Consider the following 14545-nt stretch of genomic DNA (forward strand, 5'->3'; position numbering starts at 1 on the left):
TCTCTACCTGCTGCCTGCAGATCCAGATGTAGAAATCTCAGCTCCTTCTCCAGGCATGCTGCCATGCTTCCTACCATGATGGACTAATTCTGAACTGTAAGTAAATCCCAATTAAATGCTTTTCTTTATAATAGAGTTGCCATGGTCATGATGCCTCCTCACAGCAATAGAACACTGAAGGAGGCAGAGCGGCTTGTCTCCTAGGAAGAGATTTCACTCATCTTTAATAACTTATCAAACCCTCTTGTGGGAGAGACACAGACAATGTTGGGTCAATGATGGAAAAGACTATTCTTTACAAGGTCCTCTAAACTCTGTACACTGGCTTAGGGGTAGGGTATTGATGGACTTTTAAATTCCTCTTCCCAATGTGATCATGTTAAGTAAATCTCTTTTCCAGAATTACTTGTTGCTCACAAAGTACTCAGTGTCTTTAATTGGCAAGCAACCAATCCCAACTTAATAAGGCTTCCAGCTCAGGCTCTGACCCTAACAACCCTGGCAACATCTATGTCCTTTCTTCCTTACACTTGCTCCCATGAGATGCAGGGCATAGTGACAAGGCCCATAGATTTCTCACGTCCAGAAACCAGAGAAGCAAAGCACCCATGTGCCCTCCATGTTTGAATGGATGGCTCACAAAGCCTCCCTTAGCTCACAGCGAAAGGTAAACCAAGGGCAAAGCCAACCTCACCACTTCCCTCTTCTCCTTCCCCTTCCTTATTCCTTCTCCCTTCCCAACTCAATGTCTCTGATCCCAGTGCAGGAGCGTGTGGAATTTACCTTTCAAAGCCTCTTTGCTGTATTCCTTATGATATTGGCCAGAAATTAATAACCCAGAGAAATGGGTGGAATGGGATGTCTTTGAACACAATAGAGATTTTCTGGCTTTGGGTGAGAATAGCTTATGGGGAAGGAGGCCAGAGTGGCAGATAATCAAAGAACACCAAAGCTACTCCAGACAAACAACTTATAGGTCCTTTGTCTGACAAACTTGAAGAATAGTTTCTTTTTCTGGACAATAGTTCCAGAACAGTTTTGTTATAGGTAAGGACTTAAGAGAAATGAAGCAAGCAAGGCTCCCATAAAACAGTAACAGGTCAAGAAAGGGTTGCCACTGGAAGTCTCCGTTTAGAGATTTAAAAGTCTTTAGTGTGCAGAGACATAGGGAGGTAAACTAGTAGATCTAACAAGTCCAACCACATACTCTACAAGCTGTTCACTCAATTGAACCATCCTGGTATCCAGGCTGGAGTTTGGGGTGTATCTTTAAGGGTCAATGAAGTACCTGATACACATAGCTTCCTGTAATTGTGTTCATTAGGTTGATATGTAAAAAGATAAGAAAGATGAAAGATAAGAAGTTAAAATGTGAACCAATGCGACTCAATTTTTTTTTGACACAATTGTCATAATTACCAATAGAATCAGTGACATTTCTGGCTTCTATTCAAGACAAAGCTACTTGTCAAGGACGAGAAGCAGAGTTGCTCGTGGTCAAGGTCTGTGCCACAAACTGAATGGTTTAGATCCTTATAAACTCATCGCATCTGACAAAGCTTGGCCTGGAGCATTCAGTGTAATTTCCCAGATTACGATGTTTTATTTTTTAAATCTATGTGCCTCCTATAGATGTCTTCATTCCACGAGGTGTTCGGGAAGCTTCTAATAACAATCTTGTAGGAAAGTGGCATCAGACGAGACGTTGAATGGGGCTCTCAACATAACTATGGACTTGACTCTCCAAAGCACTGCATGACATAGTGAGCCCTGTGAGGGGCCGTTTAAATCATGCCATCGTCCACTCCAGCATCAAACGGAAGCACGAAGGCATGAGACTTAGTAGCTGTTACTAAGTAACTTGAATAATTGAAGGCCTATCTCTAGACTCACTCTGCATTCCACAGTAAGATTCCCACTGCCAATAAAAAATAAGCTTCTAACTGTAGAAATCTATAATAATAATATAGAATCATGGGATGGTGTTTTCCTCTTTTAAAGGGGAAGATGTTATACCTAGTCGAAGACAGTTTGGACCTGAATACTTCACTGACAAAGTAAAAGAAAATGTGTTTGTTTGTTTGTTTGTTTGTTTGTTAAGTAACCAGACAGATATTAGTAGTCTTGGAAGCCATTAAAGATAGACTCCTCTCTCATAACCAGCTTAGACACCATGTCTCCTTTCCCCAGTAACACTAGAAAGTGAAATACTATAACTGCTCTCAAGACTTAAAATGTATAGGAATCCGTAGAGGTATCTGGGCTTTATTGAGCCATATTATGGGAAAGCTACTTTCTCCTGGTCAAAAGAATAGATTGGCATTTCTGTCATTGGTCTTAGGCAGAAACACTATGTTCTAATCTGCCTCAAAGATTAGAAGATTATACATTATGTGTCTCCTTCTTAAGAGTTAATCCAATTGAGTCTGTCAATCACCTGACCAAGAGAACACCTCAGGAAAGCTGATTCATAATGAAGTCATGCTAAGGAAAGGGGAGAAATAATTATTCCCCTGATGAGAGTGTCTTCCCCCAGGTAGTTCCTGACTGGTTTCCACTGATAAACTCAAAAGCCATGACTTCGACCCTTTCACCCCTTCCTTGAACACCAGCCATTTTTCTAAGCATGCTTTCCCTGACACTGTACTTTCTCAGTGTTTCTGTGAAAACTCTCTCCCCCTTTACTGCGGACACTAGCTCAAAGGGTATTTCCCTTCTCTCAGGAGCTTCTGGTATTTACCGTTGCCTGGCCTGTTATTATTCTATTCAAAAGCTCTAATAAATGGCTCTGGAACTTCTTTTTTTTTTTTTTTTGTTATAAAACTGCTTTAATGGAAAGTCTTCCTCCTCCCCCAATACACCATCTGGGATGGGGTAATGTGGCCAGGGCTGGCCCCAGGACAATACTGAGCCTGTAGTCGGTACCAAAGTATACATCTGTCACCATAAAAAACTGCTGCACCGTCTCAGCCCCATAGGTATAAAATCATAAATATTTACACTCTTCCACGCCTTTCACAGAACCAGGGTGCAGGGAACCCCTCCCATAGAAACAGGCTAGGATGGAGGTGGGCGTCAGGGAGGGACATTAAGGCCTAGAGGTCAGCCCTTCAACTGGGCAGCCAGAGGCGGGCAGAAAACTTTGGTCCAAAATTTGAAGGTAGAAACCCACAAGCCTCAGACCTTTTTCTCCAGCCCTGGCCTGGGCCCACCTGCAAGTTGGTCACTGGAAGGAAGGGGCACAGGGGGACACAGAAGCTTAGAGTACACACATACAATTGTATCACTGCTATAAAAAGTTACTTAAAACTATATCTCTTGCATATAAATGGAAAAGACTCGGGTATTTGGTCAAGTGGAAATATTGCTAGGCACAGGTGTCTGTGACCACACGGAATAGAATACAAAGGTCACATGAGGCTCGGCAGCTGAGGACGGCCTGGGCCCTCTGGGCTGACCAGGGACATGGGAGAATCATGTCACTTGATTATAGGGTGTAGGGGAGTGGCCCCAGCTCTTGCACAGCATTGGGGAGCCACCTGGCTCACCTGCAGGTCTAGAGACAACTGGTGGTCTTAGAGGGTGGGTGTGCGGCCGTGAGGCGCGCTAGTTTGTAAGGCACAGAAAGCGGCTGTGTTCGGGGCACCGCTGTGGCCTCACGCCTGAGCCCCTCAAGGCATGGTGCCGGGACTGGCTGGGCCTCTGTGGCCCAAGCCATTCCTGCCACGGCAAAGTGGGCTAGATTTAATTTTTTTAAAAACAAGTAAACTGATCTCTCTTTAAAAAAATAAAATCTCTGGTCTGTAAGGTCACTTCAGCTGCTTTTAAAGTGGCTTTCTTTTTTGGAATGGTGGAAGCGGCTGCGGCTGCAGCTCCTAGATGGTGGACTTGGAGAAGGACACTCGCAGGTGGTGGTTCTCGCCCAGGTCATGGTTGTGCAGCTCAATCAGAGCCTGCACGGCCTCCTCCACAGAGCCCATCTGGATCAGTGCCATCTTGCGGTCCTTCTGGAAGAACTTGAAGCCTTTGACCACACCACCATTGCTGGAGAAGAGGCTCTTGAGGTCATCCTCTGACACTGGAACTTCTAAGTCACTTTTCAAATGATGTTTTCTCAATAAGACTTTGAACCTGCAACAAAGAATCCTTGTGACATATCCATACATGTAGATGTGTCTGGGTCGAGACACTAACATTGGCTTCCACATAGCAAACTGATTGCCTTATTTTATTTATACTCACTTACGGGTAAACAGGAATGTTTGCAGAGAGAGGTTACACAGGACTCTGGAAGTTTTCATTTCTTAATCACTGGGTCTGGGTCAGCTTGGATTTACTAACTGAGACAATTTCATTACATTAGATAAAAGTTAATCCATTGTAAATTGCCCTGGTTTTTTATGGTTTGGCAGAAATTCATTTATAGTAACTGAGGAGGAAGAGGAGGAGGAGGAGGAAGAAGAGGAGGAGGCAGAAGAGGAGGAGGAATAGGAGGAGGAGGAGGGCACATAATAAGCACACTAACCCTGATGGTCACCATGATGGGAGAAGGTAGCATGTACATTTAGAAGAAAACTAGACAATCAAAGCACATTCAAACAGAAGCACTGTACCTGCCCCTTTGCCTTCCTAGATATCACCACATCAAAAGTCTTTGCAGAATTTCTACCCTGGTTTCCCTCAATGGACAATCCCTAAAATGTTCCACCAGAGGGGCTGAAGAGATATATCAGTCCATAAAGTAATGGCCATGCATGCAAGTCTGAGAACATGACTTTGAACTCCTAGCACCCACATAAGAAATAGCAGTGATGGTGGGTGTCTGTAACCCCAGAACTTGGAAGAAGGAGGCAGGTAGATCCCTGGAACTCATCTGCCAGCCTTTCTCGTAAAATTGATAAACTTTGGGCTTGATGAGAGACCTGTCTCAAAATATAAGGTTTAATGGTTGAGAAAGACACCTGTTTATCAGTCTAGTTGGTGGTGTGAACCTGACAGAGCAGGCCCTAAAATTGGGGCAGACTAAAGTCTCAGGCAGTAACCAACTTCATTCAGAGCATTGGAAAATTTATACACTGAGGGTTAAGAAGAATCACATGAGTAAGAATCACAAGGAGAAGCCACACAGGGCAAAAACATCCCCTCCCCCATAGAGGCACATGAAGAGCAAAGGCTGAAATAAACTCACTATTTATTATCTGCTTCACCCAGGAGTATTATGAAAGCACATTCCAAGAACGATTCTGTTTCGAAGAAACTGAGGTCCTCTTGTTTTCTTGGAGTTTTCTCACAAGCACTCAGAATTCTCCTCACGTGACTCCATTCTTGGACCATGTTCCAACAACACCCAACTATCCACTTCTGGCTGCCATAGCCATGTGCACACACATACACATGAAAGTGCACCCATACGTACATGAACATATATACATATCACAAATACATAAAAATATCCCATCAGAATGGGCCATCTGTCCTGACTGTAGATGGTTATATGCAGTCACTTGATAGGGCCAACACATTTCATGCCTACACCTTTGTTGTTTCTCATTCCTCCTACTTCTTAAATTGTCTTTGACCATGAGCCACCCTCAGACAAAACCTTCAGAGAGTACACTCATGTACTCTCATTTAATGCTCCACGTACAGTTTATTAAGCTCTCTGCAGTCAATAGAGTTCAAGCATTAAGGCATGTAGTTAATTTCTCTGATTGCCTCTTTTATGCGTGCGGTGTGTGTGCATGTGCACATGTGTGCAGGTGTGATCATCTGTGTGTGGGGTGTGGAGGCCAGAGGTTGACTTCATATATCTCCCTTCACCTTATTATTGAAACAGGGTCTCTTACTGAACCCAGAATGTCACATTTTGGTTGCACTGGCTGGCCAGTAAGCCTTGGGCGTCCGTCTGCCTCTGTCTCCTACCCCTGAGCTCTGTGGTTACATGCTGATGGTATGCTGCACTCTTTACATGGCTTATGGGGATATGAACGTTCTCATGCTTGCACACCAAGCACTGTATTTCCTAAACCCCAATCGACACTTTTCATCACCACTCTCAAACTCTGCTTGTCCTTCAGTGAAATTTCACGAAGAGTCATTTGGGGTTATTGAAAGTTAGCACAAGCTGAAGCAATCATCTTACTTAGAACCCCATGTGTTCCCTTCCCATCTTGAGGCAGGCACATGACTGCAGGAATGCAGATAGGAGACAATAGTGCTGGTTCCATTATTCTTACTCGTCTCCTTTACTGGATGCTGAGCAACCCTGAATCACTGCTGGAATTAGAAGTGGATCTTTGTCTGCTCCATTCTGCTTTACGCTTTGAAGGCTATGTGCTCGAATGGCTCATGACACTATAAACACCACCCTCAGGTTTCCAGTTCTCCATTCCAGTGGCCAGGCTTCCTACAGCCTATCCATCTGAGATTCCTACTGTTGTGTAGTGCCCAGGTAGTTCCATGAAGCATGGCCTCCCTGCCTAGGATCCATCATATGAAGCTCATGCTGTTAGGGCCCACGCATACCTCCTTAAACACCTGATCCCAAGCTGGTTCACCCATGTCATATGTGTGCATCCATTTCATGTGTGTTTCAAAGGCTGATCCCATGTTAGAATGACTTCCTGCCCCTAGAAGCATTGCAAGTATGGCTGCTGTGTCACATGTGCGTCAGTAGGTGGCATAGAGGAGAGAGGCTATGTCTGTGCTCAGTGTTCTGACCTATGAGCATCTGAACAATAGCTTAACTTTTCCTGGGAAAAGCAAGCCTGAAATGACCACAAGTCTCACACAACACGGACCCCTACAGCTTCCAGGACTGGGAACAAGCCAGAGATTAGAAGAACCCCACCTGGGGCTGAGGGATTCAGGCAGGAGTGAGCCTGAGACAGAAAACCTTTGCAAGGGGACACTTAGGTTGGCCTGGGGATGAGCAAGCCCAAGATGACCCCCAAACCCAAACCATAGGGCCAGGACAGGGAGCTAGCCCAAAATGATCTCAAGTCAGCCATCACACAGGCTTGGGGGTGCAGATCATACCCGAGATGACCCTTCCCAGTACCATAATGCAGAAGCAGGGCTTAGCACTCCTGAGACCACTCCTGAGACAACCCAGGCACTCAGAGATCCTAAGTGCCAGCAAGAGAAAGAAGTAAGTGTTAGAAAAATGGAAGAGAAAAAAAACAAGGATGTGGGCACAATGAAGACAGGCAGAACTGGATGGAGACTCTAGGAAGTGATACTACTTGGCGCCATGATGGGGTCCTGGCCTATGCTGCCACGGGGACTGCATTTGAGTCTGTGGCCATGCAGCAGCAGAGGTCTGTGGCCACCAAAGGCCAGGTGGATGTCCCTGATTTAGCCTGCCACCTGGGGACATGTTGATGTCTGAGGGCTGTGCAGAATTGTCCCTACCGCTCACCTGGGCATTGTGGGAGAGCTGGCCCTGGAGGCATGAGAGCTGCAGAGCTGATCCAACCACTAGCAAGCTGTAGTACATGGAAGAGCAGGCCCCACACACTGTGGGAGTTATGTGTGAACCAGCCGAGGATACCAGTGTGTAAGATGGCCATGTCGCTCATCTTCCCTGTGGTGGCGTGGATGAGGGAGAGATCCCTCCTCCCTTGCAGATAACCACCTGCAGCAGGCAGGAAACCTGTTCCTGGTGTCATGAGAGCAGGAGAGCTGTCCCTGCACCCTCACTATCTGCAGTACTTGGGCAAGGAGAACAGTCCCTGCACTTCTCATGGGAAGCACAGTAGAGCTGACCCTGGTGGGGGGGCATAGGTCGGCTGGTCCCAAAACACGAGCATGGCAGAGTGGGCCTCACCACTTGTCTGCTGTGTGGTGACAATGGCAAGTGGGAGATGAACACCCACCTCTCGCCCCTTGCCACCAGTAACAGGTAGGAGAGCTGGTCCTGAGGTGATCAGAACCAGTGCTCTCTTTGCTCCTCCTATGCTGCAGCACACTAGACCTGGCCCTGGATGTGGAGGTTGTGGGTGAGGTAGCCCCAAGGGCATGCGTATGGGTGAGCCAGCTCTGCTTGTCTTCTGGCAGGCAGGAGAGCTGGCCCTGGGGTCATAAGATTGAGAAAATTGGCCATGTCCCTTACCATATGCAACACAGAGAGAATGGGCCCTGTACCTCACCTGTGGAGCAGGGTAGAGCTGGCCCTGAATGTGGGAGTTTCTAGTGAGCCAGCCCTAAGGGCATGAGAGCAAAAGAGCACAGATACTTCTCAGGCTGAGATCCAGGCCTTTGAATTGAGCCACCCCAGCTCAATTCCATCTATGAACTGCTGGAGCACATGAAGGGCCAGTCCTACAGATTCAAAACTATAGGATCTCCATGACACAGGGCAACAACAGGATATCTGAGAGGAGTCCCAGTGAGGATCCAGTATCAATAGAGTAAGGGAAGCCAGAAGCCTCTTACCAGACCAAAGAGTCATTTGAACCTTGCAATGAACATTTGCAAGTAAAGTATAGACAAAAGGGTCTACTGTGGGACACACTGTGACACACTACAGCTTCCACGATGAGATGTTTTTCCCCTCTGTTGGTGGGAAAGGTTGCAAGGGTAGAAGATGAGTATGAGGAGAGGGGGAGATGAGAGGGATTTGGGTGCACAATGGGAAATTCACCAAAAACCAATAAAGTAAAAAAAAAAAATGAATATCATGACTTTGCCTTGTGCCACAGTGGGCTGCTCCTCTGTAGAGTCTTGCCATCCTCCTTGCATATTTTGGTCATCTCAAACTTCCTCCATCTTATCAGGAGTAGGTGTCGTGTTGTGCTGTGTGCCTACTATGTCCATCTTCCTGAGAATACAGTGCCTTTCTTGAGACCATTTTCTCATGTTAGTATTTAAATAAAGAAGACAAAGACTCACGAAGAAGACAATTCTCTGTGCGTGTCCACAAGGGAGTTTCTAGAATGGGTTGACATAGGTATGTGTAGGTGGTGTCACTCTGTGCACTGGGTGTCTGGACTGAAAAAAGGAGAAAGTGAGATGGGCCCCAGCAATCAATCATCTCTCTGCTTCCTGATGTGAAAGCCATGTGACCACCCAGCTTACACTGCTGCTGCCATACCTTCCTACCATGATGAACTGTAACCTCAAACTGGAAGTCAGAATAAGGCTTTCCTTCCTTAAGTTTTGTTTTTTAACCAGGTATTCGGTCACAGCAATGGGAAAAATGATTCACATCCCATGCAAAGACAGTCCTGCATAACAGGTGCTTACTGTCAATGTGTTGAACAAACAGAGAGACCACTTACAACCCAAAAAGGATGAAGAAAGTCATCTGGACCCAGGTGGATATGGTGGAAATTGTGTCGAGACAGGAAGAACAGGTAGTCAGAGTGGTGAGTGAGATGAGTTGAGTGTGAGTAGCAAGGAGACACTGATATCAGAGACTTTAGGCAGAACCAACGTCTGGCACTGGCTGATTAGGCTATTGAGGCACCACAATTATCATGTTCAACTTCAAGACATGATTTACATTTTAAGAACATAAGCACATCACAATTTTTGAGCTAAATATGATCTCTATATGTATACTACATATGTATACTAACTGTGCTACTGAGACATAAACATATAAAACATGTAACATTGCACAGAGAAACAAAACTCTTGCCTATAACAAGAGCAATCTCATGGGATGGGAAGCCAACTGACTTCTCTACAAGCATAATGTAAGGGTTTCCAAGAGGTGCCTGACCCATGTGTCATGGCGTCTAAAGTCAATAGATCTAGGCTGTAGAGTCTAGATCTGTTAAAAAGCATTTTCTATTCATAGTATTCTCTATCTTTTGTATCACATTTGCCTTCATTTCCCATTAGATTCTAGGTGTCACACAGAACAGGGTTTCTATTATAGCCCTAGGGGTACTAAGTGTCAGCCCTTCTAAGGAATGTTTCCTTGAGGAGACTCTTTCTTGAATAAACAGTCATTGCCTTTCTTCCTGGTTATGACTCATTGTCCCAGAATAGGAAATAACCTGAGGCAAAAAAACAAAAAAAAAAACAAAAAAAAACAATCTATTAGAGGAGGTCACTGTGAGACAAGCCCAGGATGTTCCTCAATTTAGGATGAATAACACAACTTGGTCCTTGGGTTAGACAAGTGTGATGATATGATCCATCTGGATAACTCAGTAAGAGTGGTTCTTAGGAATACTGAAGTCATTCTCTAGAGTTGCTGAGAGGATTTTCAATCCACACTACTCTAGATATTCATGTCCTATCACTTGAACATGAATCTCATTTGCTGAAGCTTATGTTAAAATGTGCTCCTTACTGTAAATTGTCATGATGTAGCACCAAGTGGAACCTTTAAAATGTGGTTAGGCTCTGCCATTGTGAGCAGATAAGTCTATGGTTTGATGGATGAATGGGTTAATGGGCTATCTCAGGAGGGGGTCTGCTGTCAGTCACACCCAGATGGACTATCTTCTCATGTGCTTCACTCTATACCCATGGGGTTCTATAAGCCATCTTGGGTCTTGATCAGCAAGTAGAAAATCATCACACATGGCCTCTTGATCTTGGACGAGAGCTATGGGCTCAAACAAGGTTCTTGTCTCTGTAACTTACTCAACTTGTAGTTGTGTGTAATTTACAATAGGTTAAAATATCAGACTACCTTAGGATCCCCAAGGCTTGGAAATACCATGACACAGAGGAACAGAATCCACGAGAACTGAAGGGTTTTCATTTTGTAGCAATTTCATCCAAATGGAAACATTTCTTCCTGTGAGGTGGATGACATCTTATGAGACTAGGAAGTAAATTGACATCACAATTTCAGGATAGTTGGTACTAACAAGAGTTTTAATATCCTCCCACTCCCACCCCTATGGTTATAAAGCAGTATGATATTGCTAGGGATGGGAGACTCGTCTCTGGAAGAGACTCTGATCTGATATACTTCTTTCAAATTGTGCAGTTAGAGTCTGGTGTCACTGCTGGGATGCCTGAGCACCACCAACAAGATCAAGGAAGACAGATTAATGCAAGATTCTGAGAGGCTCCGGTCTGGCTGGAATGGCCAAATTGTTACAGTGTTGGATTCTAAAGATCCAAAACCAGCTCCCACCCCCACCCCCTTGAGACACTCACAGACAGGATTCGCTGCAATAACATGAGGATTATTGATGATAAGATGATAAGATGACAACCAGTATACTGGAGTTCTCCTGCATGCAGGCAAGAAGAACCCCGAATTAAAGCTGAGGACAGCTTATATACTATTTTTACAGAATTTATGAAGGCAGTTATACAATTACTTCTTAAACATTAACCATAAAGGCCAAACTCCAACAGCCATTCCCAGGCCTGGTTTCTAAGTAACTCAAATTTGTACCTTATCTTTTACAACAAAGAGAGTCAGCTTAAGTAGCTTCTGTTTGCCCAGGTTTACTGTGTTAAGGGCTCATAAACTCTTATCTTGGGTCTTTCTTTCTGGAATGTTTGTTTGAGTCTTTGGAATGTGCTCTTTCTGGGATGTGCCTTGGGAGCAGCTAATATTTGACTCAAATTTAAGGATCATTTAATTTTAAGTTCAAGCTGAGACCTGAAATTCTTGCATTTGGTTCTTACAACAGCTCTCAGAAGGGAAGCCCATGCAGGGCAGGTAGCCAGGGTCTTTCTGCTATCTCTATCATTAGTTAACAGTGCTGATGCTAGCAGCAACAGCAGCAGCAGGTGAGCAAGCCACTAAGCAAGTGGCTGGGAATAGTTACAACTGACAACAAAGGGCAGCTAGTAGTTGTAGGCATCTGATAGCCACAGCAGCAAGTAGATGGGGGAGGAGCAGATTCGAGGTCCAGTGATAAATGCTTTGGGGAAAGAAAATTCTCCCCCAAGTGTTACAGCTCAAAAAAAGTCACCCTCAGACAATTCTTGGTGAAATAACTCGTACACTTTATTCCATGTGTATCAGGACCTTATAAACATTTTGGGAGTAGGATGGAATCCAGAGGTAGATGCTTCCCATGGCTCAGTCTGAGATGTTAGGATGCTCTATTTGCATGGGGGAAGGACATCAGGTGTTGTCCCTACATGACTGACTGTCTTGACCCTCTTAATGGAGTGTCATGGTTATGTGTTCCAGGACAGGTAGGTCTTGGCAGGGAGCTGGTTCTATGTCTGCTGATCTCAATTCTGAGATTCCCTGGAGTTTTGAACCTGCTAAACTTTACCAGGTCTTCTGTCTGGACTCATGGTCCACTTGCCTCACTGTCCTGTCTGGTAAAATTGTAACTTTGGTGTGTCTTTCATTCCCTTCTGGGGATGAGTCAAACAAATATCACGCCAGGAAAAGTCTCACATAACAGACTCTCTTCAAATAGAGTTAACAGATAAGACCTACACCATCTAGTTTACATTTGAATTTCAGATAATAAGCAAGTAGTATACAAGTGTACCTATGGTTCATTCTATTGTTAATAAAGTTGAACTCTTTAGAGTTAACTCTAAAGTAATGTTTCCTATGTGAAGAGGAGTGGAGATTCATGGCTGAGAAGTATAGAAGAATCTGGCTTGGAGTAACCCTCACATTCAGACTCTCTCATGAAACACATAATAGGAAATACCAAAGGGACACTAAGGTGAAAGTCTCAGGTGTGGCCTGTCTGGGTGGCTCATTCATTTCCTGTTGTGTTAAGTGCTAATGTTGACCTTTTAGGTCTCACACAAAGTTCAGTGGAACAAATGGAAACCATTACAGGTTTCCTCTATGGGCTGGGTGAGAATGTTTTGCCTCCAGGATGTGGAGACTCTACATCCTCCCCAAGGCTTCTTTCTCTCAAGAAAAGCATAAATTCTTGCTCTGTGGAGATGCTGAAAGAGAACTACTGAGCAACTGGCCTCAAGGTATACATTAAAAAACATGAGGACCTCTGATGGTGATTCTCTATCGAGGAAGATCACAGGATAAAAGCACACTGCTGTGGCCTGGGGAGAATTGGTAAAGTCCTTGACTTATAAGCATAAGTACCCAAGTTCAATTCCCACATGTGCATGCAGGCATGCACTTATAACCACAGTGTAACAGTGATGCAGGTACCACGTTAAGAACAACAGCTCCACATGACTGCTCTCATTTTAGATGTCAACTTCAAGTTTTGAGTGTCCCCTCAATGACTTTTCTTATTGTCAACCTAAAAATCACAAAGTGCTCTTTCTACAGTGTTCTCTCTACACAGCCTTTCACAACAGTAGCACCCTTGCAGCTGGCAAATCTCTAAGTCCCCTTGTGTTGGGAGCTGACTTTAAGCAGAAAAAAAAGCAGCTAGAAAGCAGGTATCAACTTTGCAGCCATCTGGAACCATATACCCTGATAGAGACTTGTTTTTCAACAGCCTACAACTGCGAAGCACACTCTGATAAATATCTTGTTTATCCCACATAGCTTGTTTTGCTGTTTAGTGACCCCAGCTGCATGGTGCACGTGGTAAAATGTTTTCACCTGTGTTCTCCTGCTTGTGCTTATAAATACCCAGGATTTCCTTGTAATAGGAGAAATAGGAGTATATAGGTGGCAGTCAGTAGGAGGTGTGATATAGTCTGTGGGAGACAGTAAACTTGACTTGACTACAGACCCTCTGGCTTGTCTCTATTCTTCGAATCTCTTCCCCTTCTTCCCCCCACTCTCTCTCTAGCTAGACCTTGACCTGCGGAACAAATCGGGCCGTTACACCCTTGTACTTCTGATTGGCCATCTTCAATTTCCAGCCTTCTACTCATCTTCTATGTCTTCTAATTCATTCTAATTCATTAGTTCATGTTTTCTAATGACCGGCTCCATTTGTATTCTAAGGGCTGACTATGCATCATCTGACACAAAACAAAAGCTCAGGATATCTCAGGTGTTTTGTTGTTTGTTGGTTTTTTTTGTTCTTTGATTTTTGGGTTTTTTTTTTTTTTCATGTTTTGTTTTGTTTGATTCTCTGTTTTGGAAACTGGAGAGAAAGATTAGATAAATTCTTTATTTACAACATTATTAAACAAGAGACAAAACATTACTAAAAGGAAGCCTTCTCACCCTTAGAGAGGCAATGAAGTGAGAAAGGAGGCACTGACTGGCTCTTCCTGAGGTCCGTGGGTACTGACTGCCAACACACAGTGTAGGATTAGAAGCACAGCTCTAGTTGAAGATGGCTGTACTAGCTGGTTTTGTATGTCAAGTTGACACTGTTGAACTCTAAGATCCAAAACTGGAGGACACACTCCCGCAGAAACACTCACAGACAAGGGATTTGCTGCAAAAAAACATGAGGTTTAAAGATAATAATCAGTGCACTGGGGCTCCCTTGCACACAGGCAAGAGCAACCCTGAGCTGAAGCTAAAAACAGTTTTTATACAGTTTAAGGGGTAGACAGTGACTAGGCACAATATGATTGGCAGAACAGTGTGACTTTTAAACTGGTCTTTGGGGATTGAGGTGGCAAGGACCTCCCTTGTCTGTGTCAAGGGTTGGTCCATCTTGGGGAATGTGTCTACTGTGCTCTGGGTCTTCCCCACCTGCAGGTGGGT

The 14545-nt window shown here is 44.4% G+C and overlaps 1 non-coding gene across 1 annotated transcript; it reads left to right on the plus strand.

Annotated features, from left to right (window-relative positions):
* Positions 1 to 6622: 6622 nt before the first annotated feature.
* LOC117720309 (small nucleolar RNA SNORA17) lies at positions 6623 to 6750 on the plus strand. Its single transcript, XR_004608320.1, has one exon. It is a non-coding gene; the product is annotated as a small nucleolar RNA SNORA17 (small nucleolar RNA).
* Positions 6751 to 14545: the final 7795 nt, after the last annotated feature.

Source organism: Arvicanthis niloticus, chromosome 14 (genome assembly GCF_011762505.2).
Source record: "Arvicanthis niloticus isolate mArvNil1 chromosome 14, mArvNil1.pat.X, whole genome shotgun sequence".
NCBI lineage: Eukaryota > Metazoa > Chordata > Mammalia > Rodentia > Muridae > Arvicanthis > Arvicanthis niloticus.